Source organism: Bos taurus, chromosome 12 (genome assembly GCF_002263795.3).
Source record: "Bos taurus isolate L1 Dominette 01449 registration number 42190680 breed Hereford chromosome 12, ARS-UCD2.0, whole genome shotgun sequence".
Lineage (NCBI taxonomy): Eukaryota > Metazoa > Chordata > Mammalia > Artiodactyla > Bovidae > Bos > Bos taurus.
Genome location: NC_037339.1, coordinates 42054784 through 42080728, shown reverse-complemented (window position 1 = coordinate 42080728; position 25945 = coordinate 42054784). Strand labels below are relative to the sequence as shown.

General features: G+C 38.2%; 1 long non-coding RNA gene across 1 annotated transcript in view; it reads right to left on the bottom strand.

Annotated features, from left to right (window-relative positions):
* LOC132346715 (uncharacterized) overlaps window positions 1–25258 on the bottom strand; it is a 44842-nt gene extending 19584 nt beyond the window's left edge. Inside the window, exons 1-2 of the long non-coding RNA XR_009496628.1 lie at window positions 24765–25258; window positions 15989–16151 (exon numbers count right to left, since the gene is read on the bottom strand). This is a non-coding gene — a long non-coding RNA (uncharacterized lncRNA). The remainder of the gene's footprint in view (window positions 1–15988; window positions 16152–24764) is intronic.
* Between the last annotated feature and the right edge of the window lie 687 nt (window positions 25259–25945).

The window sequence follows — 25945 nt, the reverse complement described above, 5'->3', positions numbered from 1 at the left end:
CCCTCCGTCCATGGGATTTTCCAGGCAAGAGTACTGGAGTGGGGTGCCAGTGACATGCTGAGGGGGCTTTAATGTCTGTCACTCCAAATCTTTGTTGTGATGAGACAAAGAACCAAGGAACATACACTCGCATGACAGAAAGATGATGACCTGCTCAATACTTCATAAGTAGTGGCATAGCTGAAGAGAGGAGCTGAAGAAAGGGAGGGAAAAGCAGTGGGAAAAGCATGCCGAGGAATTCCTTTCATAACCTGCCAGAAAATCTGCTAAATATCTGACCTGTGCTCACAGTTTTCATTGGCCTGATCCTTGGCACAAAGGAGGTTAAGGACAGAAGAACCCTCACCCTCTTGGGCAACAGCTACTAGAGCACAGAGGATAGTCTAGCCTTTGGGACACACTGGGGGGGTAGCCTCTCCAGAGTCTCTCAATTCAATCTACTGCCATTTGCGTGTTCATAGGGGGTTAAAGGAAATAAGAAATGAGAAGTTGTAAGGGAATTAAGATTTTGTTAGCCATATGTCCTTCCAGCCATACGAGCGAGGATTTCCTACTCCAACAAGAGGTTTTTTGGAATCTGAGATTGAGCCACATGAGCTTTCAGCTGAGTTTGTTTTTGTTGTCCCAGTTTCCAGCTCGCTGGGCTTATCACTTCCAGTGCACTGGGTTTTCTTCGTGTTCAGCTTCCACTACAGGAGGTTTTGCTGAGTTGGGCTTCTGCTGTGTTTGGTCTCTGCCTCACAGTGACTGAGCTGAGGTTGTTTCAACCAGGTTAAATCCTAGAAAAGGCACCAGAGATGTCAGGACAGTGTGTAATTTCCTCAGTTCTGTCTCACCGCAGCAAATATTTGAAGTGACAGACAGATCAGTGTTACAGCTTAATTTTATTTGTCAAGCAAAGGAAAATACATCCTCGAGGAATGAAGGCGGGAAGACCCAAAGAGGTGAAGAGAATAGAAGCCTGGCTTAATTTTGGCTCCTGTTTTTATATGCTTTTTTCTCCTCCCTCTGAGCCTGCCCTATGTAAATTGGGCTAGCAAGGAAGGCTATTTGCTTCACCTGAGGTTCTCACTCTGGTCCTTAGATCTTCCTTTGTTCTGTTCTTCTAGGCTTTTTCCTTCTTTGTCTTTTAGCCACCATGATTCTGGACTCCTTTTTTCTATTCTGACTACCTAACACCCAGAATCCCCTCAGAGTTAACACTCAGGGGCAGCTGCAGTGGCTAATGTCTCGAGGACTGCAACATCGTTTGCTTACTGATATGGCAGGTGACCTTCTTCAGCCACAATGACAGTGGAAGTAGTACAATGGAAATTTTGGAAAACTCCTTAAAAGATTCTGTCTTAGGTAACTAGTATACACTTTCACAATAAACTATGGAAAATTCTGAAAGAGATGGGAATACCAGACCACCTGACCTGTCTCTTGAGAAATCTGTATACAGGTCAGGAAGCAACAGTTAGAACTGGACATGGAACAACAGACTTGTTCCAGTTAGGAAAAGGAGTACCTCAAGGCTGTACATGGTCACCCTGCTTATTTAACTTATATGCAGAGTACATCATGAGAAACACTGGACTGGAAGAAGCACAAGCTGGAATCAAGATTGCTGGGAGAAATATCAATAACCTCAGATATGCAGATGACACCACCTTTATGGCAGAAAGTGAAGAGGAACTAAAAAGCCTCTTGATGAAAGTGAAAGTGGAGAGTGAAAAAGTTGGCTTAAAGCTCAACGAAGATCATGGCATCTGGTCCCATCACTTCATGGGAAATAGATGGGGAAACACTGGAAACAGTGTCAGACTTTATTTTTTTTAGGCTCCAAAATCACTGTAGATGGTGACTGCAACCATGAAATTAAAAGACACTTACTCCTTGGAAGGAAAGTTGTGACCAACCTAGATAGCATATTCAAAAGCAGAGACATTACTTTGCCAACAAAGGTCCGTCTAGTCAAGGCTATGTTTTTTCCTGTGGTCATGTATGGATGTGAGAGTTGGACTGTGAAGAAGGCTGAGGGCCGAAGAATTGATGCTTTTGAACTGTGGTGTTGGAGAAGACTCTTGAGAGTCCCTTGGACTGCAAGGAGATCCAACCAGTCCATTCTGAAGGAGATCAGCCCTGGGATTTCTTTGGAAGGAATGATGCTAAAGCTGAAACTCCAGTACTTTGGCCACCTCATGCGTTGACTCATTGGAAAAGACTCTGATGCTGGGAGGGATTGGGGGCAGGAGGAGAAGGGGACGACAGAGGACGAGATGGCTGGATGGCATCACGCACTCGATGGGCGTGAGTCTGAGTGAACTCGGAGTTGGTGATGAACAGGGAGGCCTGGCGTGCTGCAATTCATGGGGTCTCAAAGAGTCGGACACGACTGAGTGAGTGAACTGAACTGAAGTGAACTGATACACTTTTTGTCCTTCTAATCTTTTTCATTGACACTACATGAGATGCACATCGATGCTTGGAGCAGTATCTGTACACCATGTTGAATCAACCTTGAGAATGAAAGACCTTTGGTGAGAAGGACAGAAAAAAAGAGAAGGAATCTGGTTCCTGGGATGTATGGAACCTCCATATCAGGCTGTTTTCTATCTCCAGACTTCTTTCATTTCATAAAGACAAATTTTTATATATTTTAGCCTTACCTTATTTTAAATTCTCTGATACAAATTCCAACCTACACCCTACTCAAAATTCAAAATTCCACAAGAGAATGTCCAGCCCTTATAGCTTTTGTGTCCACCCTTCATTTTGAATATAATATGGTTGCTTCATTTGTAGTTCCATTTGAAACGAACATCAGCAAGGGGAGATAATGTCCCCCAAATTAGGATGCTTTTAACGTAAGATGGGAATAGATATTTCATGGGCCAATTAACAATCAACATCCACCATAGGTAGATAGGTAAATAGATAATCTTCCTCAAAAGTCCTTATAAAAAGAATAATGTTTAAGTTATACATGTGATTTGCAAAAACATTCCTGAATTTAAATTAATTTACATTGATAAAACTTCTTCTTAAATTAACTCTCATTGAAGGCAAATATCATTACCACAAAGTATCTTCAGTAAAGCAGTAGTACAATATTGCTCAAATAGGTAGATCTGGGAAATTCCTTTAACTCAGTGAAGACTTTAGAGAATCCACAGTCTTTAGGAAATATATAAAAATGCATTTATCTAAACTGAGAGTCCTAATCTACTTTCATTGCCCAGCATCAGGAATGGAATCACTCTACACTGGTATAAAATCTTTAAAGACAACCACATAGAAATCCATTTCACATTATTTGGTGAAGTTATCTTTTAATGCTGAGTGACATATTAGGCTTTTAACTTGTGATCTTACAAATACTTTGATATTAGTCCCAGTTTAGGCAACTTATATACACTTTAAGTTAAGGAAACAGATCAAAATGGGTTAGAAACAGGTTTCCAAACCAAAATAATTTCCATAAATCATAGAGTTGCAAAGTGGAAGAATTAAAATTTAAACTTGAATCAATCTGATTACAAAAATCTAACTCTATTTATTAAAATGCCTCCCTAAGTTTTTCATGAGGCAATGAGAGAAAATATTTGAAAATATATAGACTACAGTATTTCTCAGGAATTGATGTTTGTGAATGTAACTGAAATAATAAATGTATGTAAAACAAGTCAGATATCTTTCCTTCAGTGATCATATATCCAGGAGAACAGACTTTCTCACCATGGACAGTCATGTGTTTATGGTGTATATGCAATAGCTGGAGCCCAGTACCCTCTCCCCATTTGTCAAACTTGACTGCATGTAGCTCATTTTATGTAGGTCGTGTCATGAAAACATTTGGGAGACACTGTCTTCTCTAACAGGAATACAACTTAGGTGTTCTTATCAGGGTTGCCAGATTTTTTAAATGTAAATATAAGATTTGATTTTGGTGTTGACCATCTGGTCATGTCCATGTATAGAGTCTTCTCTTGTGTTGTTGGAAGAAGGTGTTTGTTATGGCCAGTGCATTTTTTTTTTTGGCAAAACTCTATTAGTCTTTGCCCTGCTTCATTCCATTTTCCAAGGCCAAATTTTCCTGTTACTCCAAGTGTTTCTTGACTTCCTACTTTTGCATTCCAGTCCCCTATAATGAAAAGGGCATCTTTTTGGGGGTGTTAGTTCTAAAAGGTCTTGTAGGTCTTCATAGAACCATTCAATTTCAGCTTCTTCAGTGTTACTGGTTGGGGCATAGACTTGGATTACTGTGATATTGAATGGTTTGCCTTGGAAATGAACAGAGATCATTCTGTCGTTTTTGAGATTGCATCCAAGTACTGCATTTCGGACTCTTTTGTTGACCATGATGGGTTCTCCATTTCTTCTGAGGGATTCCTGCCCGCAGTAGTAGATATAATAGTCATCTGAGTTAAATTCACCCATTCCAGTCCATTTTAGTTCGCTGATTCCTAGAATGTCGACATTCACTCTTGCCATCTCTTGTTTGAGAACTTCCAGTTTGCCTTGATTCATGGACCTGACATTCCAGGTTTCTATGCAATATTGCTCTTTACAGCATCGGACCTTGCTTCTATCACCAGTCACATCCACAGCTGGGTATTCTTTTTGCTTTGGCTCCAACCATCCCTTCATTCTTTCTGGAGTTATTCCTCCACTGATATCCAGAAGCATATTGGGCACCTACTGACCTGGGGAGTTTCTCTTTCAGTATCTTATCATTTTGCCTTTTCATACTGTTCATGGGGTTCTCAAGGCAAGAATACTGAAGTGGTTTGCCATTCCCTTCTCTAGCGGACCACATTCTGTCAGATCTCTCCACCATGACCTGCCCATCTTGGGTTGCCCCACGGGCATTGCTTAGTTTCATTGAGTTAGACAAGGCTGTGGTCCTAGTGTGGTTAAAGTGGCTAGTTTTCTGTGAGTACAGTTTCAGTGTGTTTGCCCACTGATGCCCTCTTGCAACACCTACCATCTTACTTGGGTTTCTTTTACCTTGGGCGTGGGGTATATCTTCATGGCTGCTCTAGCAAAGCACAGCCATTGCTCCTTACCTTGGATGAGGGGTATCTCCTCACCACCGCTCTTCCTGAACACAAGAGAAGACTTTACAAATGGACATCACCAGATGGTCAACACCGAAATCAGATTGATTATATTCTTTGCAGCCAAAGATGGAGAACCTCTATACAGTCAGCAAAAACAAGACTAGGAGCTGACTGTGGCTCAGACCATGAACTCCTTATTGCCAAATTCAGACTGAAATTGAAGAAAGTAGGGAAAACCACTAGACCATTCAGGTATGACCTAAATCAAATCCCTTATGATTATACAGTGGAAGTGAGAAATAGATTTTAGGGCCTAGATCTGATAGATAGAGTGCGTGATGAACTATGGAATGAGGTTCATGACATTGTACAGGAGACAGGGATTAAGACCATCCCCATGGAAAAGAAATGCAAGAAAGCAAAATGGCTGTCTGGGGAGGCCTTACAAATAGCTGTGAAAAGAAGAGAAGCAAAAAGCAAAGGAGAAAAGGAAAGATATAAGCATCTGAATGCAGAGTTCCAAAGAATAGCAAGAAGAAATAATAAAGCCTTCTTCAGCGATCAATGCAAAGAAATAGAGGAAAACAACAGAATGGGAAAGACTAGAGATCTCTTCAAGAAAATCAGAGATACCAAAGGAACATTTGATGAGCTCGATAAAGGACAGAAATGATATGGACCTAACAGAAGCAGAAGATATTAAGAAGAGATGGCAAGAATACACAGAAGAACTATACAAAAAAGATCTTTACAACCCAGATAATCACGATGGTGTGATCACTGACCTAGAGCCAGACATCCTAGAATGTGAAGTCAAGTGGGCCTTTGAAAGCATCACTACGAACAAAGCTAGTGGAGGTGATAGAATCCCAGTTGAGCTATTCCAAATCCTGAAAGATAACGCTGTGAAAGTGCTGCACTCAATATGCCAGCAAATTTGGAAAACTCAGCAGTAGCCATAGGACTGGAAAAGGTCAGTTTCCATTCCAATCCCAAAGAAAGGCAATGCCAAAGAATGCTCAAACTACTGCACAATTGCACTCATCTCATACGCTAGTAAAGTAATGCTCAAAATTCTCCAAGCCAGGCTTCAGCAATATGTGAACTGTGAACTTCCAGATGTTCAAGCTGGTTTTAGAAAAGGCAGAGGAACCAGAGATCAAATTGCCAACATCTGCTGGATCATGGAAAAAGCAAGAGAGTTCCAGGAAAACATCTATTTCTGCTTTATTGACTATGGCAAAGCCTTTGACTGTGTGGATCACAATAAACTGTGGAAAAATCTGAAAGAGATGGGAATACCAGACCACCTGATCTGCCTCTTGAGAAATTTGTATGCAGGTCAGTAAGCAACACTTAGAACTGGACATGGAACAACAGACTGGTTCCAAATAGGAAAAGGTGTACATCAAGGCTGTACATTGTTGCCCTGTTCATTTAACTTATATTCAGATAACATCATGAGAAACGCTGGATAGGAAGAAACACAAGCTGGAATCAAGATTGCTGGGAGAAATATCAATAACCTTAGATATGCAGATGACACCACCCTTATGGCAGAAAGTGACGAGGAACTCAAAAGCCTCTTGATGAAGGTGAAAGTGGAGAGTGAAAAAGTTGGCTTAAAGTTCAACATTCAGAAAATGAAGATCATGGCACCTGGTCCCATCACTTCCTGGGAAATAGATGGGTAAATAGTGGAAACAGTGTCAGACTTTATTTTTCTGGGCTCCAAAATCACTGCAGATGGTGACTGCAGCCATGAAATTAAAAGACACTTACTCCTTGGAAGGAAAGTTGTGACCAACCTAGATAGCATATTCAAAAGCAGAGACATTACTTTGCCAACAAAGGTTCGTCTAGTCAAGGCTATGGTTTTTCCTGTGGTCATGTATGGATGTGAGAGTTGGACTGTGAAGAAGGCTGAGCGCCGAAGAACTCATGCTTTTGAACTGTGGTGTTGGAGAAGACTCTTGAGAGTTCCTTGGACTGCAAGGAGATCCAACCAGTCCATTCTGAAGGAGATCATCCCTGGGATTTCTTTGGAAGGAATGATGCTAAAGCTGAAACTCCAGTACTTTGCCACCTCATGTGAAGAGTTGACTCATTGCAAAAGACTCTGATGCTCGGAGGGATTGAGGGCAAGAGGAGAAGGGGATGACAGAGGATGAAATGGCTGGATGACATCACTGATTCGATGGATGTGAATCTAAGTGAACTCTGGGATTTGGTGATGGACAGGGAGGCCTGGCGTGCTCTGATTCATGGGGTTCCAAATTGTCGGACACGACTGAACGACTGATCTGATCTGAAATATAAGATACCCAATTAAATTTTATTTTCAGATAAATCCAATGTAATTTTTTAAAAATATATAAAGTGTCATATATCCCATGCCATGTTATGGAGGGCATATTAACACCAATTTTTTTTTTTTTTCTTACTGAACGTCCTGTATTTTACCTGGCAATTCTGATTTGTATAGGCTTTTATCTATACCTCTATGATACTCACATAGCTGTTTCTATTTTAGTCAGTATAGTGACCTCAATTTATAAATCATTTCTGGAACACAAATGAAAAAAACAGGATTAGACTCTGTAATGAAAAGGGATATTTCTTGGATGAAGCATTTCATTAATGCCAAGATGAAACATATTTGTGAATGTCTTGGTCATTAGCCTTACAAGTCCACTAAGGTCTTATTGCAGTATGGCTTTCAATTTCTAAAGTCTCAGGGATACATCATTTAATTACTGGAAAGTTATTACTCTGAATACATTTTTAAAATGTTTAAGAAAATGACCATGTATTCTATGTTTTCTCACAGCAGTAAATGAAGTCCTCATGCTTTCAGATTCTCCTCCCCGAAACTGGCTTCTGCCTGTGCTATTGCTCACCCTCCTGAGCTACATGAGGTCATTCTTTGCTGGTGTGCGTACAACTCTGACTTTTTGGGAGATGAAAATATCTTCCATTTTCTATCCTACACCCAGCATGAGATCTTTCCCTCATTCCTGGAGAGTGTGGTTTTTCTTTTACCCCCTTCAAATGACAAAAACATCATAAAGCACTTTCAGTGCTTGCCAAGGTCTGAATTATTTAATTTGAAATAGCACCCCGTGTGGGGCATGTAAATCATGTCTCCTTTCAGCTGCATCCAGTGCATTTTAGTTCATTTTCCTTCTCTTCAGTAAAAAGTGAAAGAAAGATAGAGTTTTCAGATTTTACTCCAATCATCAGGAATCTATACTTTCAGTTTTCAAAAATCTGAACTATGGAAATATATATATATATATATACACACACATATATACACACACACATATATACATATAAGCACATTATTGTTTTAATTTCTATTTTAAAATAAATACTTTGCAAAAAATTGTTGAAATGAAACTATTCATGTAACTATTACGATCTTTTATAGTTTATGAAGAAAATAACTTCTTTCAGTGAATTTTTCATTAACAATGATTTTTTTTTAGTTTCCTTTTTATATTAATAAATGGCATCCTGTTATTCTTTCCCAGAATAAAGATAAAGGTAGCCTCAAAGGTAAATTGTGTTCCAACTTTTAGGAAATTAAATGTACAAATTATACATCATACTTTTTTCCAGTTTCTTCTGTCATACTCTGAGAAACATGTGAAGTTTCATTTTCACCCTAGGCATTAATTATGCCTATAATGTAATTATATCATGTATGCATGATATCTTTTTTCTAAACTGTTTATTTTAGTTTCCATTTTTAAAAATCTATATTGAATAATTTTCATGAAGTACTATGCCATTTAATAATCCTTTAGTTAGAAGTTTTCTAAGCTATACAAACAGTTCTATGTTAATATGCACTGTTGTACAAAGAAATAAACCATCTGCAAGAACTTGATTCATTAATATTTATTTTATTTTCTACTGGCTTTCAAAAACTGGTAAATATATCTTAAGTGTAGGAAAAGTCATTTTCCTATGAAGATGTCTCCAGATTCTAAGCCTCCCTTTACCAAAAGAATGGTTCAGTGGTTCTTATAAAATTCCAAAGCAAGGGATTAGGAAGAAATCTTGCCAGAACAGTTTAGATTTCTAAAAACTGATATATAAATATCAGTTCAGTTCAGTCGCTCAGTCGTGTCTGAATCTCTGTGACCCAATGAATCGCAGCATGCCAGGCCCGCCTGTCCATCACCAACTCCCAGAGGTCACCCAAACTCATGTCCATCCAGTTGGTGGTGTCATCCAGCTATCTCATCCTCTGTCATCTCCTTTTCCTCCTGCTCCCAATCCCTCCAAGCATCAGAGTCTTTTCTAATGAGCCAACTCTTCGCATGAGGTAAGTATTGGAGTTTCAGCTTCAGCATCAGTCCTTCCAAAGAACACCCAGGACTGATCTCCTTTAGAATGGACTGGTTGGATCTCCTTGTATTCCAAGGGACTCTCAAGAGTCTTCTCCAACACCACAGTTCAAAAGCATCAGTTCTTCAGCACTCAGCTTTCTTCACAGTCCAACTCTCACATCCATACATGACTACTGGAAAAACCATAGCTTTGACTAGATGGACCTTTGTTGGCAAAGTAATGTTTCTGCTTTTTAATATGTTATCTAGTTGGTCATAACTTTCCTTCCAAGGAGTAAGCGTCTTTTAATTCCATGGCTGCAATCACCATTTACAGTGATTTTGGAGCCCCCAAAAAAATAAAGTCTGACGCTGCTTCTACTGTTTCCCCACCTATGTCCCATGAAGTGATGGGACCAGATGCCATGATCTTAGTTTTCTGAATGTTAAGCTTTAAGCCAACTTTTTCACTCTCTTCTTTAACTTTCATCAAGAGGCTTTTTAGTTCCTCTTCACTTTCTGCCATAAGGGTGGTGTCATCTGCATATCTGAGGTTATTGATATTTCTCCCGGCAATCTTAATTTCAGCTTGTGCTTCTTCCAGCCTAGCGTTTCTCATGATGTACTCTGCATATAAGTTAAATAAACATGGTGACAATATACAGCCTTGACATACTCCTTTCCTATTTGGAACCAGTCTGTTGTTCCATGTCCCGTTCTGTTGCTTCCTGGCTTGCATATAGGTTTCTCAAGAGGCAGGTCAGGTGGTCTGGTATTCCCATCTCTTTCAGAATTTTCCACAGTTGATCGTGATCAATATAGTTATATACAAAAATATGTAGCTAAATATCATTTTACATAGCATATACAAGTATATTCATAATTTTATACTATTGAAAATATTAATATTGTAAACTGCAAAGTATTATGACTTTCCTTCATACATTCCATAAAAACATTTCCCTGTAACTTATCACTTATCACTAAACTTTTAGTACAAATTAGCACATGTAAGAAGCACAATGTTCAGTGAGCATAGTGTCTTGAGGAGAAGCTAAAGTTAAATAAAGAGTTCTAGGTGTTTTGGCAGAATAAAACAGGCTTTGAAGAACCTCGGAAATGAGGGCAATTTCAACCAAGGGAAACTAGATCTCACTAAAAAATACACATTAGTGGTGAGATAATTTAGACCAGGCAGGAAAATCATGTTTCAAGAAAATGGATAAAAATATTTTCTTGCAAATGTTCTGATAGTAGAAATTAATTCAATAGATCATTGTTAGGCTAGGCATTAACAACTGATTCCAGTATTAGTTACTATTGTACCTTGGCCAGGATATTGTCAATCTTATTATGATTCAGTCTAAATGTGAAAATATGAGAATTTTTGTGCTTGTATATTTCTATTGATGCACTCCAACCTGATCTAAGTTACTATACAATCTTGTTAGTGAAGAATTTATGTTTCATGAATGTGCCTGCACTATTCTCAGTTGAACTATTTCCTTAGTAGAATACATTTTGAGTAATCTCTAAAGTGTTTTTCTCAGTGTATCTTATTTTAGTTATTTTGCATAGATGATTTCTGTGATTTTCTTTGTGTCAACAATAAAAGAAGAATCAGCTGATATTTTGGTTTCAAAAGTTGTTTAAACATAAAAGGATACTTCTGTCAACATATTTGTAAAATAATATTCTGAAAGACATGAATTTTGATGGCTTGCTTTGCTAAAATATTAAATAAGCTTAAACATAATCACCTCCTCTGGGACTAGAACAGTTCTCTTGCCATGACACTGCTTGCCATTGGTGAAATTAATCTATTTTTCTTTCAATGTGAACCACCTTGTTATAGAAGATAGTTGTGGTTTTCTCTACCATAATTGTGACTAGAATGCTTGTTCTTTTTGTTAGTTTGTAAGATTTCTTCATGAACATTTTGATATTATTTTGAACTTGAGAAAGATGCTTCCCTTGTGCACCCAGTTTAATAAATATTCTAGCTACAGTCTCTGTCCTGGCTTTCAAGGTCCTACCCTCATCAAAATAAGCATTGAAGTCTTCATTGTAATCCTGACATAGCTCATGGGAAATGATAGTGATATATTCCATCAGTACTCCGGAAGCTCAATTTTGGATGAAGATCCCAGAAACTCTCTTTAATTCCTTCTTTGAAATTCAGATCCTAGTCACTTAGCTTGATAACCCCCTCCTTTTTTTTTTTTTTAATGTCGTCCTCTTTTCTTCAATAGTTTAAAAATCATGTTATTTTAGTTGGTCCTTTTTCTTATTTTTAGATTTAATTTTAGAATGTATGTGAGATATTGAATGATTTTTTTATAAAGACATTGGACAACTTTATTAGAACATAACCCAGAGTTACATTTTCCAGAGAAGTCCTACAAGCATACCTCGCTGGTTCTCATAGATGACACCATTTTGACTAAAACAAGTAGGTTTTGTGTCTCCTGGCAATCTGAAGAGCTGGGGGAATTGGAGTAAGAATTTATGAATGGAGGAAGATGTGTAATGGGTGGGGTTGGTGGAGGGTAAAGGTGGAGGGGTGTGGATGGCACCAGCTGTAGACACAGTGAGAGACCTACAGTAGATTTTTTACTGGTGAGAGTCAAATGACTATTTAATGTGAGCCGTACTATATTTGTCAAGATAACTAGTCAAACCTGTCATTTATTCCAATATCAATTAAATCTAAATCCAAAGACAGTTTCTGAGAACAAGAAGATACAACATCTCTACTAGAACATACTTGAGCTTTGAATGACTGTTGCTTGCATTAGTCTAGGATGGATTTCATTTTCTAGAAGGCAGGAACTTCTATGACTGTCTGCTTTATTCAATCAAATTTAGCCCAGTCTCTCTGAATCTCTTTAAAGTATATGCAACTAATGTCTTTAGGATTCCAATTGGCTGCTTTTTGGCTGGATTGTTCTGAGAGAGTTCTGTGTCTTTTGGAATGATACCATCTATCTGCAATGGAGCAAGTAGCACAGGCATCTTGTAGACCTTCAGTACTGGAAAGTCATCATGACTTCTGAGAAACATTGCTGTCCATGTGTGCATTTTTAATTGTATGTGCAGGGTTCATGGGTAATACTCATTTCTTCTCAGTCACTTCATCTTTGAATTGGCATTCTGCTATGGTCTGAATGTTTGTGTTTCCCCCAAATTCATAAGTTGAAATTATGATATCCTATGTGATGGTATTGGGGGGGGGTGCTGTAGAGTAGTGATTAGCTCTTAAAGTGGAGCCCTTATGAGTGGGGTTAGTGCTTTAATATAAGAGACTCTGTGGGTTTCCCAGGTGGTGCATTAGTAAAAAATCTGCTTGCCACTACAAGAGAAATCAAAGTTGTGGGTTCAATCCCTGGGTTGGGAGGATCCCCTGGAGAAGGAAATGACACCCACTCCAGCATTCTTGCCTGGAAAATTCCATGAACAAAGGACCTGATGGTCTATAGTCCATGGGGCTGCAAAGAGTTGGATGTGACTGAGCTCACACAGCACATATAAGAGATTCCACAAGGACTCCTTGCCTTTAGCCAGGTGAGGACACAGCGAGAAGTCTGTGATCTAAAAGGAGATTCTCTCTTGACCACACAGCTACCCTGATTTCAGACTTCCAGCCTCTAAAACTGGGAGAAACAATTTTCTGTTGTTTAAAAGCCCCCTGACTCATTCTGCGGTAATTTGTGAAGCTACCTGAAACATGTTATTTTCCTACTTTCCACCTTAGAACTGAATCAAAGATCAGTTCCCTTGAATTATGATCTTCTTCCTTTGAATTAAATTCTGTGAGTCTGGTCAGTTTCCAGCAGTGACACACTCATCTGAATGAGCTTCACCAGCAGGATGAATATCTTTCATGGCTCCATCATCCATAGTTCTGCTCTTCCATAGACACACTCCTCACTCTCATGCTGTCTAAATCTCCCATCCCACTCGCTCTAGCTTCCAGTGTAGGCTATGAAGCCAGTATCACAGTGGCTGCTACACTACTACAACCAGTGTACTGCTGCTCTGATATTTTGAGAAATAAATAAACCTAAAATTCTTCAAGATAATTTCCATCTGAAGAAAACAGGCATTGAAAGAGGCATAAACCTTTAAGAGATCACAATTGCTTTGACAAACAATTGTTTCTAGAAAGAATTTAATTTTTTTCCCCTGAAATCAATGGTGTTAGCATTTATGATTCAATTAACAGTATATTGACTTCACAGAAATAGTTGTAATTGGATTGGAATTGTAGAATTCAGCATCCAATAAGACTTTTAAATCACCTAAGTCACATAATAGAAACTATAATTTTGTATATAATAAAACTATTAGTGAGAGATAGCCTTTCTGTCTTACAACCCACCTAAACCACAAGCAGAAATTCACTGAAATCCTACTCTATAGTAAGCTCCATTTCTGGAAATAGTTTATAGTATTCCTCTTTAAATATAAGAGCAGCATATTTCAAGGAACTCTAATACACTGTTTACCAATGCACTTTTTTTGCTACTATTGTCTTTAATTTTTCTGCTTTGAACTAATTTCTATACTAGACAATTACATTCTAGTATTACAATGTAATACTAGATATTACATTCTTGGAGTATTTCAAAGCTTGGATTCAAAAGATTTTCACTTTATTTTAATTGGGCAAACAAATAAAGAAAATTTTCTCACAGTGCTAGTATCCAGCATTAAAACACTTTTAAATAATGTCATTTTCTGGCATTTATTGACATTTAACAATCAGTAGTTTTCATGACATCCAGTCTTCAAGTGGACCTTAGGAAGCATCACTATGAACAAAGCTAGTGCAGGTGATGGAATTCCAGCTAAGCTAGTTCAAAGCTTAAAAAGATGATGTTGTTAAAGTGCCACACACATTATGCCAGCAAATTTGGAAACCTCAGCAGTAGCCACAAGACTGGAAAAAGTCAGTTTTCATTCCAATTCCAAAGAACGGTAATGTTGAAGAATGTTTAAATTACTGCACAGTTGCATTCATCTCACATGCTATCAAGGTGATATTTAAAATCCTTCAAGCTAGGCTTCAACGAGAAGTAAAACAAGAACCCCCAGACATTCAAGCTGGATTTAGAAAAGGCAGAGGAACCACAAATCAAATTGTCAACATCTAGTGGATTTTATAAAAAGCAAGATAATTCCCGAAAAGCATCTACTTCTGCTTCATTGACTATGCTAAAAGCATTGACTGTGTGGATCATGACAAAATATGAAAAATTCTTCAAGAAATGTGAACATCAGACTACCTTACCTATGAAACCTGCGTGAAGTCAAGAAGTAACAGTGAGAACCTGACATGGAACGGCAGACTGGTTACAAATTTGGAAAGGAGTATGTCAAAGCTGTATACTGTTACCCTGCTTATTTAATATATATGCAGAGTACATCATGTGAAATTCCAGGCTAGATGAAACACAAGTTGAAGTCAAGATTACCAGAAGAAATATCAATAACCTCAGATATGCAGATGATACCACCCTTATGGCAGAAAGCAAAGAGGAACTAAAGAGTCTCTTCATGAAAGTGAAAGAGGAGAGTGAAAAACTGGCTTAAAACTCAACATTCAAAAAACAAAGATCATGGCGTCCGGTCCCACCACTTCATGGCAAATAGATAGAAAAACAATAGAAACAGTGACAGACTTTATTTTCTTAAGATGCAGATGGTGACTGCAGCCATGAAATTAAAAGACACTTGCTCCTTGGAAGAAAAGTTATGGCCAACCTAGACAGCATATTAAAAAGCAGACATCATTTGCCAACAAAAGTCCATATAGTCAAAGCTATGTTTTTTCCCATTGTCATGTATGGATGTGAGAGTTGGACCATAAAGAAGGCTAGGTGCTGAAGATTGATGGTTCTGAACTGTGGTGTTAGAGAAGACTCTTGAAAGTCTATGGACTGCAAGGAGATCTAACAAATGAATCCTAAAGAAAACTAGTCCTGAATATTCACTGGATGGACTGATGCTGAAGCTCAAATACTTTGGCCACCTAATGTGAAGAGCCCACTCATTAAAAATGACCCTGGTGTTGTGTAAGGTTGAAGACAGGAGGAGAAGGGGACAACAGAGAATGAGATGGGTGGATGGCATCACTGACTCATGGTACATGAGTTTGAGCAAGCTCCGGGAAATGGGAATGAACAGGGAAGCCTGACGTGCTGCAAGTCCATGGGGTTGCACAGAGTCAGACGCAACTTTGCAACTGAAAAGCTAAGTCTTTTAGCCTTCATAGACTTTTTTTTTTTTTTTTTTTTGTAACTTGAATTTAATTATCTTTCATTTCTTTTCATTTTTGGGGGAAAATTGATCCCTTAGAAACTATCAGTTAAGAAAGTTTTTTTCAGTTATAGTAATTGTTTTAATTTGGGTAAAGCTAATCTATTAGAGAAAGATATTTAGTATAGAATGGTTTGCATAATGAATTTCTTTTAATTTAACAATCTAATTCATAATCCAACAAAGTTTGCAGTAAAGGACATGGTCTGTTTTGTTGCCCCTCAACTCTATTGTTGTAGCTTAAAAGTAACAGTAGATAGTAAATGAATTAATGAGCCTTACCATGTTCCAATAACACTGTTTTTATAAAGAAGTCTGTAGCTTCTCTGCTCTTGATGTAGAGAAAAGCAGTCAGGATTGGTAGAACAGCTCTGTCATTTGTACCATAAGGATTTTGCAGTTTCTCTAGATATCACTGTATCTCAGCAAATGATCCAAGTACCATCTAAAGGAGCAAAGGAAGGAAGTGAGTGTCTAGGATGTAGAACATAATCTTAAAGAAGGCTGTAGTGTTCACTTACTAACCCCTGCTCATATGTAGCCAGTGGTCTGATACAATGAGACTATAGCTGGCCACTTATGAGAAAAGATGAAGGATTCTAAGCTAAAAGAAGAAACTGGAATATGGATACTGGAGGCTTTTAAAAGTTTCCACAATATTACACATCTCCTAGATCTTGGACACATTTATTCCTTTCATAAGGATAATTCAAGTATTATCAAGTTACTGCATTCAATTGGAAGTCTGGGGTATTGGCACAAAGACTAGTCCTCACCCTGACATATGGGTGTGGCTTCTTGAAACGCTAGCAAGCTATAAGCTAATAAATCATCTTGCACTTTTTCAAACTCAATATTCAAAAAGACATACAGACAGGATAGTCACAATAAATGATTTCATTTAAAAACTGGAAAAATATTTAGAAAATACAGCAGTCAGTCATCTACAACTGTTGTAAAACATTTCTGGTCAGCAATATTGAATACTACCTGAAATGACATACGCTTACCTTTAAAAATGTGTGGGATTAGGACAAGAGTACCACAAAAATATATCCAATTTCTTTAATTTTTATATATAAATATACATATATTGAACCATTCAGTCAAGTTCAACTCTTACTGACCCCATAGACTGTAATACAACATGCTTCCTCATCCATAACCAACTCCCGAAGCTTACTCAAATTCATGTCCATTGAGTCAGTGATGCCATCCAAACATCTCATCCTCTGTCGTACCTTTGCCTCCTGCCTTCAACATTTCCCAGAATCAGGGTCTTTTCCAATGAGTCGTTCTTCACATCAGGTGGCCAAAGTACCGGAGCTTCAGCCTCAGCATCAGTCCTTCCAATGAATATTCAGGACAGATTTCCTTTAGGATTGAGTCCTTTGATCTCCTTGCTGTCTAAGGGATTCTCAAGAGTTTTCTCCAACACCCCAGTTCAAAAGCATTAATTCTTTAACGCTCAGCTTTCTTTATAGTCCAGCTCTCATATCCATGCATGACTACTGGAAAAACCATAGCTTTGACTAGACAGACCTTGGTTGACAAAGTACTGTTTCTGCTTCTTAATATGCTGTCTACGTTGGCCATAACTTTTCTTCCAAGGAGCAAGCATCTTTTAATTTCATGGTTGCAGTCAACATCTGCAGTGATTTTGGAGCCCAAGAAAATAAACTCTGTCACTGTTTCCATTGTTTCTCCATATATTTACCATGAAGTGATGGGACCAGATGCCATGATCTTAGTTTTTTGAAAGTTGACTTTTAAGCCAGCTTTTTCACTCTCCTCTTTGATTTCATCAATAGGCTCTTTAGTTCTTCTTTCCTTTCTGCCTTAAGAGTGGTGTCATTTGCATATCTGAAGTTACTGATATTTCTCCTGGCAATCTTGATTCTAGCTGGTGTTTCATCCAGGGTTGCATCACATGATATAATCTGCATATAAATTAAATAAGGAGGTTGACAATATATAGCCTTTATGTACTCCTTTCCCAATTTGGAAAACAGTCCATTGTTCTATATCCAGTTCTAACTGTTTCTTCTAAACGTGCATACAGATTTCTCAGGAGGCAGATAAGGTGATCTTGTATTCTTATCTCTTGTAGAATTTTTCACAGTTTGTTGCGAACCAGAGTCAATGGGTCTAGCATAGTCAATGAAGCAGATGTAGATGTTTTCTGGAATTCTCTTGCTTTTTCTATGATCCAATGGATGTTGGCAATTTGATCTCTAGTTCCTCTGCCTTTTCTAAATCCAGCTTAAACAGATGGAAGTTGTTGGTTCATGAACAGTTGAAGCCTAGTTTGGAGACTTTTGAGCATTATTTTGCTAGTGTGTGAGATGAGTGCAATTGTGCAGTAATTTGAACATTCTTTGGCACTGACTTTCTTTGGGATTGGAATGCAATCTGACACTTTCCAGTCCTGTGGCCACTGCTGAGTTTTCCAGATTTGCTGGCCTATTTGAGCTGAGCTCCAGTCAGCTTCCAGTCCTGTTTTTGCTGACCCTAGAACTTCTCCATATTTGGCTGCAAAGAACATAATCAATCTGATTTCAGTATTGACCATCTGGTGATGTCCATGTGCAAAGGTCATTTCTTGTGTTTTTGGAAGAGGGTGTTTGCTATGATCAGTGCATTCTCTTGGCAAAACTGTTATCCTTTGCCCTGCTTCATTTTGTACTCCAAGGCCACACTTGCCTGTTACTCCGGGTATATCTTGGCTTTCTACTTTTGCATTCAAGTAACCTACAATTAAAATGGCATCTTTTTTTGGTGTTAGTTCTAGAAGATCTTGTATGTCTTCATAGAACCACTCAATTTCAGATTCTTCAGCATTATTGGTTGGGGCATTGACTTGGATTACTGTGTTATTGAATGGTTTGCCTTGGAATGAACAGAAATCATTCTGTAATTTTTGAGATTGTACCCAAGTACTGTATTTCAGACTCTTTGTTGGCTATGACAGCTACTCCATTTATTTTAAGGGATTCTTGCCCGTTTATTTTAAGGGATTTATTTTAAGTAGATGTAATGATTATCTGAATTAAGTTCATCTATTTTAGTCCATTTTAGCTCATTAATTCCTAAAGTGTTGATGTTCACTCTTGCTGTCTCCTGTTTGACCACTTCAAATTTACCTTGATTAATGGACCTTATATTCATGCAGGTTCCTATGCAATATTGCTCTTCATAGTATTGAACTTTACTTCCATCACCAGTCCCATACACAACTGGGTGTTGTTTTTGCTTTGGCTCAGCCTCTTCTTTCTTTCCTAAGCTATTTCTCCACTCTTCTCCAGCAGCATATTGGGCATCTATGGACCTGGGGAGTTCGTCTTTCTGTGTCATATATTTTTGCCTTTTCATACTGTTTATAGGGTTCTCACTGGCAAATGGTTTGCCATTCCCATCTCCAGTAGACCACATTTTCTCAGAACTCTCCACCATGACCCATCTGTCTGGGTGGCCTTATAAGGTATGGCTCATTATTTCATTGAGTTAGACAAGGCTGTGATCCATGTAATTGGTTTGATTAGTTTTTTCTGATTGTGGATTTCATTCTGTCTGCCCTCTGACTCATAAGGATAAGAGGCTTTTTGAAGCTTCCTAATGGGAAGTACTGGCTATGGGTGAAACTGGGTCTTGCTCTAATGGGAAGGGCCATCCTCAGTAAATCTTTAATACAATTTTCTGTCGATGAGTGGGTTTGTGTTCCCTCCCTGTAGTTTGAACTGAGGCTAGACTATGGTAGAGGTAATGGTGGTAATGGCAACCTCCTTCAAAGGATTCATGCCAATATGTCCCATGGCTCCCAGGACTATTGTATTCAGTGCCCCTGACCCTGTAGCAGGCCACTATTGATCCACGCCTCTGCTGGACACTCCTGGACACTCAAGGCAAGTCTGGCTCAGTCTCTTGTGGCATCACTGCTCGTTTCTTCTGGATCCTGGTGCTCACAAGGTTTTGTTTGTGCCTTCTAAGAGTCTGTTTCCCCAGTCCTGTGGAAGTTCTGTAATCAAATCCCACTGGCCTTCAAAGTCCTTCCCTATATATATAGTGACAACTATCAAATTGTGTTCTGTGGTCTTAATTTGGAAAAAAGAAATGTTCCTTACAACAACAACAATATAATTTTAACACAAATCTATAGTCTTTGAAATATTTAATGTCAACTAAATATCTTAAAACTACAAAATGTAAATATTACTGCTTATGTCAGTGTTCTGTTAACCAGCCATCCTTTTTTGAATGAACTACCATATATCATAAATGGTATTCTGTTAGCAATATGTCTTGTGAGACAGCTATTTTTAAATCATTATATTTTACAGTTTTTGCTTCAGTGCATTTTGGGAAAATTCTCTCTTCTGAGTCAGTAGCAACTGGTATTACTAATACACATGGTAGAGCAATATTTAGATTCAGAAATCAACCATGAATTTTCTATGTGATATTTACATGTTGTCTCATAATTGCAGAAAATTTTACAACAATATTTTGAGTCTAACATATAAATTGTATGTGTTTATGCTAAGTCACTTCAGACTGTAGCCTGCCAGGCTCCTCCATCAATGGGATTTTCCAGGCAAGAATACTGGAATGGGTTACCATTTCCTTCTCCAGGGGATCTTCCCAATCCAGAGATTGAACCAGGTCTTATTTCTCCTGCATTGGCAGATTGGTTCTTAACCACTAGCACCACCTAGGAAGCCCAACATATAAGTTACTATTCATTATATCCTGACTTTTTAAATCATTCTTAAATGAGCATCTAGAGCCAAAGAATATTTCCTGTATTCTTTCTGCTTTAAAATGTTCACTACTGGTATATTATTATAAAAATGAGAGTAGTAGGGAATTGCTTAATTTAATACTCTTTTCAATTTAGACTACATGGCAAAACATAGTAACCTTACAAATAATCTTCATAACATTTAATTTGAAGTTTCCTTGTTTATGAATTATTCCATTTGTGCATTTTTACATCCTTGCTCTATGTTTCTTATATTATTTTGAGTAGTCACTTTAGCTGTATATTTTTTACCCACTTTCAATTTACTTAAATCACTTTTCTTAATTTTTAAAGAGTGTTTTAAAGTGAAATCACCAATGATAGACCTATTTTTGTAAGCTTTTCTAGCAATATACATAATAATCAACAGTTTGTATTAAATAACTATAAAGATATGATTGAAAATTAATTTTATGTCAATGGCTACAGTTTCCTCTTTATAGAAGAATGCTTTGTTATTTTGAATATATCTTCTCTTGTATGTAATATAAAGTTTCAAATAGTCTAAATTAAATCTAATTATTTTAATAATGTTTAGTTGACATTCTTAGGATTTGTTCTTGAAAGACTTTAATGCAAAAAGTGATAAAAATATCAGCAAGGTATTCTACTTGGGTCAGATTCAGAAACTATAATATTTGTTCTTTGATTTATTCCAAACAATGTCATTGCTTCCAGTATACTTGAAAATATGTTTCCTCATTTCAATGCAAAGCAACGTACTCTAGGTTTTTATTATCTGTAAAGTTTCAAAAAGTATAGTATTATACTTTATAGGCATAATGCTTATTGATGCTGCTGCTGCTGCTGCTGCTGCTGAGTCGCTTCAGTCGTGTCTGACTCTGTGCGACCCCATAGATGGCAGCCCACCAGGCTCCCCCATCTCTGGGATTCTCCAGGCAAGAACACTGGAGTGGGTTGCTATTTCCTTCTCCAATGCATGAAAGTGAAAAGTGAAAGTGAAGCTGCTCAGTCGTGTCCGACTTGCAGCGACCCCAGGGACTGCAACCTACGAGGCTCCTCTGTCCATGGGATTTTCCAGGCAAGAGTACTGGAGTGGGTTGCCATTGCCTTCTCCATAATGCTTATTATGTATATTTAAATTAAAATAATATAAATTGTTTAATATTTCAAAATGTACCATAGGTGCCTTGTGAACCTGTTGAGAATACTGCAGTAGTTTGCGAGCAATTTCTTGAACATGTGCACAGTGCTTAGCCATTTAGTCTTGTCCGATTCTTTGTGACCCTGTGGACTGCAGCCCGCCAGGCTCCTCAGTCCATGGGGATTATCCAGGCAAGAATACAGGAGTGGGTTGCCATTTCCTACTCCAAGGCAGCTTCTCAACCCAAGGATCAAAACCAGGTCTCCCACACTGCAGGTGGATTCTTTACCACCGGAGCCACCAGGGAAACCCACGTGAACATGTAGAGGGATATAAAAAGAAACAAGAAATTTATAATCACTATCCAGAAATTGTTATGGAAGACTCATGAATTCTTGCTATTTGGAAAGATACGGAAATAACCGTGGTGTGTTTCTAGTCTCCACATCTTCACTTTCCACAGAACCAATGTCCTCTAATAAGAACAAAATGCACAAAAAATTAAATTGTTTGGGTACATATATAGCCAAAATGACAGAATGATCTCTGTTCGTTTCTAAGGCAAACCATTCAATATCACAGAAATCAAAATCGATGCCCAACAATTAACACTGAAGAAGCTGAAGTTGAAAGATTCTAGGAAGACTTACAAGACCTTCTAGAGTTAACACCACAAAAATATGTCCATTTCATTATAGGGGACTGGAATGCAAAAGTAGGAAGCCAAGAAACACTTGGAGTAACAGGAAAATTTGGTCTTGGAGAACAGAACGAAACAGGCAAAAGGCTGATAAAGTTCTGCCAAGAGAATGAACTAGTCATAGCAAACATCCTCTTACAATAACACAAGAGAAGACTCGACACACGAACATTACCAGATGGCCAACACTGAAGTCAGATTAATTAAATTCTTTGCAACCAAAGATGCAGAAGCTCTATACAGTCAGCAAAAACAAGACCAGGAGCTGACTGTGGCTCAGATAATGAACTCCTAATTTACAAATTGACAAATTCAGACTTCAATTTAAGAAAGTGGGGGAAACGATTAGATCATTCAGTCGAGTCCAGTTCAGTTGCTCAGTCGTGTCACCTTTTATAGGTATGACCTAAAGCAAATCCCTAATGATTATACAGTGGAGTGAGAAATAGATTTAAGGGACGAGATCTGATAGACGGAGTGCCTGATCAATTATGGACGAAAGTTCGTGACATTGTAAAGGAGATAGGCATTAAGATAATCCTAAAGAAAAAGAAATGCAAAAAAGCAAAATGGCTGTCTGAAGAGGCTTTACAAATAGCTGAGAAAAGAAGAGAAGCAAAAACCAAAGGAGAAAAGGAAAGATATACCCATTTGAATGCAGACTTCCAAAGAATGGCAAGGAGAGATAAGAAAAGCTTCCTCAGAGATAAATGGAAAGAAATAGAGGAAACAATAGAATGGGGAAGGCGAGAGATCTCTTCAAGAAAATTAGAGATACCAAGAGAACATTTCATTGAAAGATGGGCTCAACAAAGGATAGAAATGGTATGGACATAACAGAAGCAGAAGGTATTAAGAAGAGGTGGCAAGAATGCATAGAACTGTACAAAACAGATCTTTATGACACAGTTAATCACAATGGTGTGATCACTCATCTAGAGCCAGACATCCTGGAATGTGAATTCACTGGGTCTTAGGAAGCATTGCTATGAACAAAGCTAGTGGAGGTGATGAAATTCCAGTTGAGCTATTTAAAATCCTAAAAGATGATGCTGTGAAAATGCTGCACTCAATAGGTCAGCAAACTTGGAAAACTCAGCAGTGGCCACAGGACTGGGAAAGATCAGTTTTCATTCCAATCCCTAAGAAAGGCAATGCCAAAAAATGCTCAAACTACCACACAATTGCACTCATCTCACATGCTAGTAAAGTAATGTTCAAAATTCTCCAAGCCAGGCTTCAGCAATATGTAAACCATGAACTTCCAGATGTTCAAGCTGGTTTTAGAAAAGGCAGAGGAACTAGAGATCAAATTGCCAATATCTTCTGGATCATTGGAAAAGCCAGAGAGTTCCAGGAAAATATCTATTTCTGCTTTATTGACTATGCCAAAGCCTTTGACTGTGTGGATCACAATAAACTGGAAAATCTGGAAGAGGTGGAAATACCAGAACACCCAACAAGCCTCTTGAGAAACCTGTATGCAGGTTAGGAAGCAAAAGTTAGAACTGGACATGGAACAACAGACTGGTTCCAAATAGGAAAAAGAGTACATCAAGGCTGTATATTGTCCCCCTGCTTATTTAACTTATATGCAGAGTACATCATGAGAAACGCTGGGCTGGAAAAAGCGCAAGCTGGAATCAAGATTGCTGGGAGATAGATCAATAACCTCAGATATGCAGATGACACCACTCTTAGGGCAGAAAGTGAAGAACTAAAGAGCCTCTTGATGAAAGTGAAAGAGAAGAGTGAAAAAGTTGGCTTAAAGCTCAACATTCAGAAAACTAAGATCATGGCAACTGATCCCATCACTTCATTGCAAATAGATGGGGAAACAGTGGCTGACTTAATTTTTGGGGGCTCCAAAATCACTACAGATGATGATGTAGCCATGAAATTAAAATACACTTACTCCTTGGAAGGAAAGTTATGACCAACCTAGACAGCATATTCAAAAGCAGAGACATTACTTTGCCAAAAAGGTCCTTCTAGTCAAGGCTGTTTTTCCAGTAGTTATGCATGGATGTGAGAATTGGATTATAAAGAAACCTGAGTACCAAAGAACTGATGCTTTTGAACTGTGTTGGAAAAATCTCTTGAGAGTCCCTTGGACTACAAGGAGATCCAACCAGTCCATCCTAAGGGAGATCAGTCCTGGGTGTTCATTGGAAGGGCTGATGTTGAAGCTGAAACTCCAGTACTTTGGCCACCTGATGTGAAGAGCTGACTCATTTGAAAAGACCCTGATGCTGGGAAAGATTGAAGGCAGGAGGAAAAGGGGATGACATGGGATGATATAGTTGGATGGCATTACTGACTCAGTGAACATGAGTTTGAGTAAACTCCTATATTTGATGATGGACAGGGAGGCCTGGTTTGCTGCTGTTCATGGGGTCACAAAGAATCGGACACGGCTGAACAACAGAACTGAGACTGATGCATTGTTTTTTACCTTTTTGGTGGATGTATCATGAGACACGTGGCGCTTCTGAAGCCTGGGTTCCTGGAATGATGCCCTCCTCTAACTAGATCTCATGATGGAATTGACTGGAGGAGAGTTGTTCTCTGATAACCCTTTGAACTGCCTCTGTGGCTGTTTTGTAATAATTCCTTTGCACATCTTATAGTTTATAGTCTTATCCTATATGATAATATCTAAGGAGGATGTTAGAAAGTAGGCTTTCCTGGGGATTTATAGACTTTACAGCCCACACCTGCTGCTATTGGTAGAGGGTACTGAACAAATATTAAACGTTAAATCCCAGGCAAGAATACTGGAGTGGGTTGCCATAGCAACACCAAACGACCATTGGTATGGGCTATGCTGTTGTAATAAAAAGAACCCGGGCTACAATGGCCTTCCAATAAAGTAAAAGCTCATTTCTTTTCCACATAACAGTCCAGAGTAAGTCATCCAGGGCTAATGGGATGGCTATTCTACCCCAAAACGTGAGCCTCAAGGCTGTTTTACTTGTTTCTATCTTCCAGCTCATAAGAATGAACAAAGAAATCGAAGATGGCATTAAATGTCTTTTTTTATTCATAGATATGTATTTTAGCCTGGTTTATTTTTATTATTGCTGTTGTATTTATTTTTGATATTTTTTTTCTTGGAAAGGTCAGTGCAAAAGAATAGCAGATGTCTTCACTTCAAAGTCAATTAGTGAAATTTGTGATCATTGTTTAAGTTTTTTGGAAAACCAGCACTTTTAATTTGCCACATTTTTTTTTTTTTTCTTCCTCATGTTAGGAAACCGAAATACATTCTTCTAGATTTCCTTGAGGCTAGAATTCAGAAATATGACTAAAATAACAGTTAGAATTTCCCTTTTATAAGGGTTAGGTAAAGTATGGTGAGGAGCCATTCTTCTTTCAGAGATAGAAGTGTCAGAGGCTGTAGCTCAATTAAGTGATACAAACTGAAAAATCTCTGCTCCTTCACTCAGTCAGCAAAATGTTTTGAAGCTGTTCATGTGTATTTGGTGAAATAATGTTTTAAAATTGTTAGGGAAATATAATTAAAAGCCTTCTTCCAAGCCAGAAACCCTCTCCACAGAGGTTGCAGAGAAAGAAGACATGTTATAATTGAATAAGTATTAAACCAGAATGTGGGGCAAAATCACCAGCAGTCTG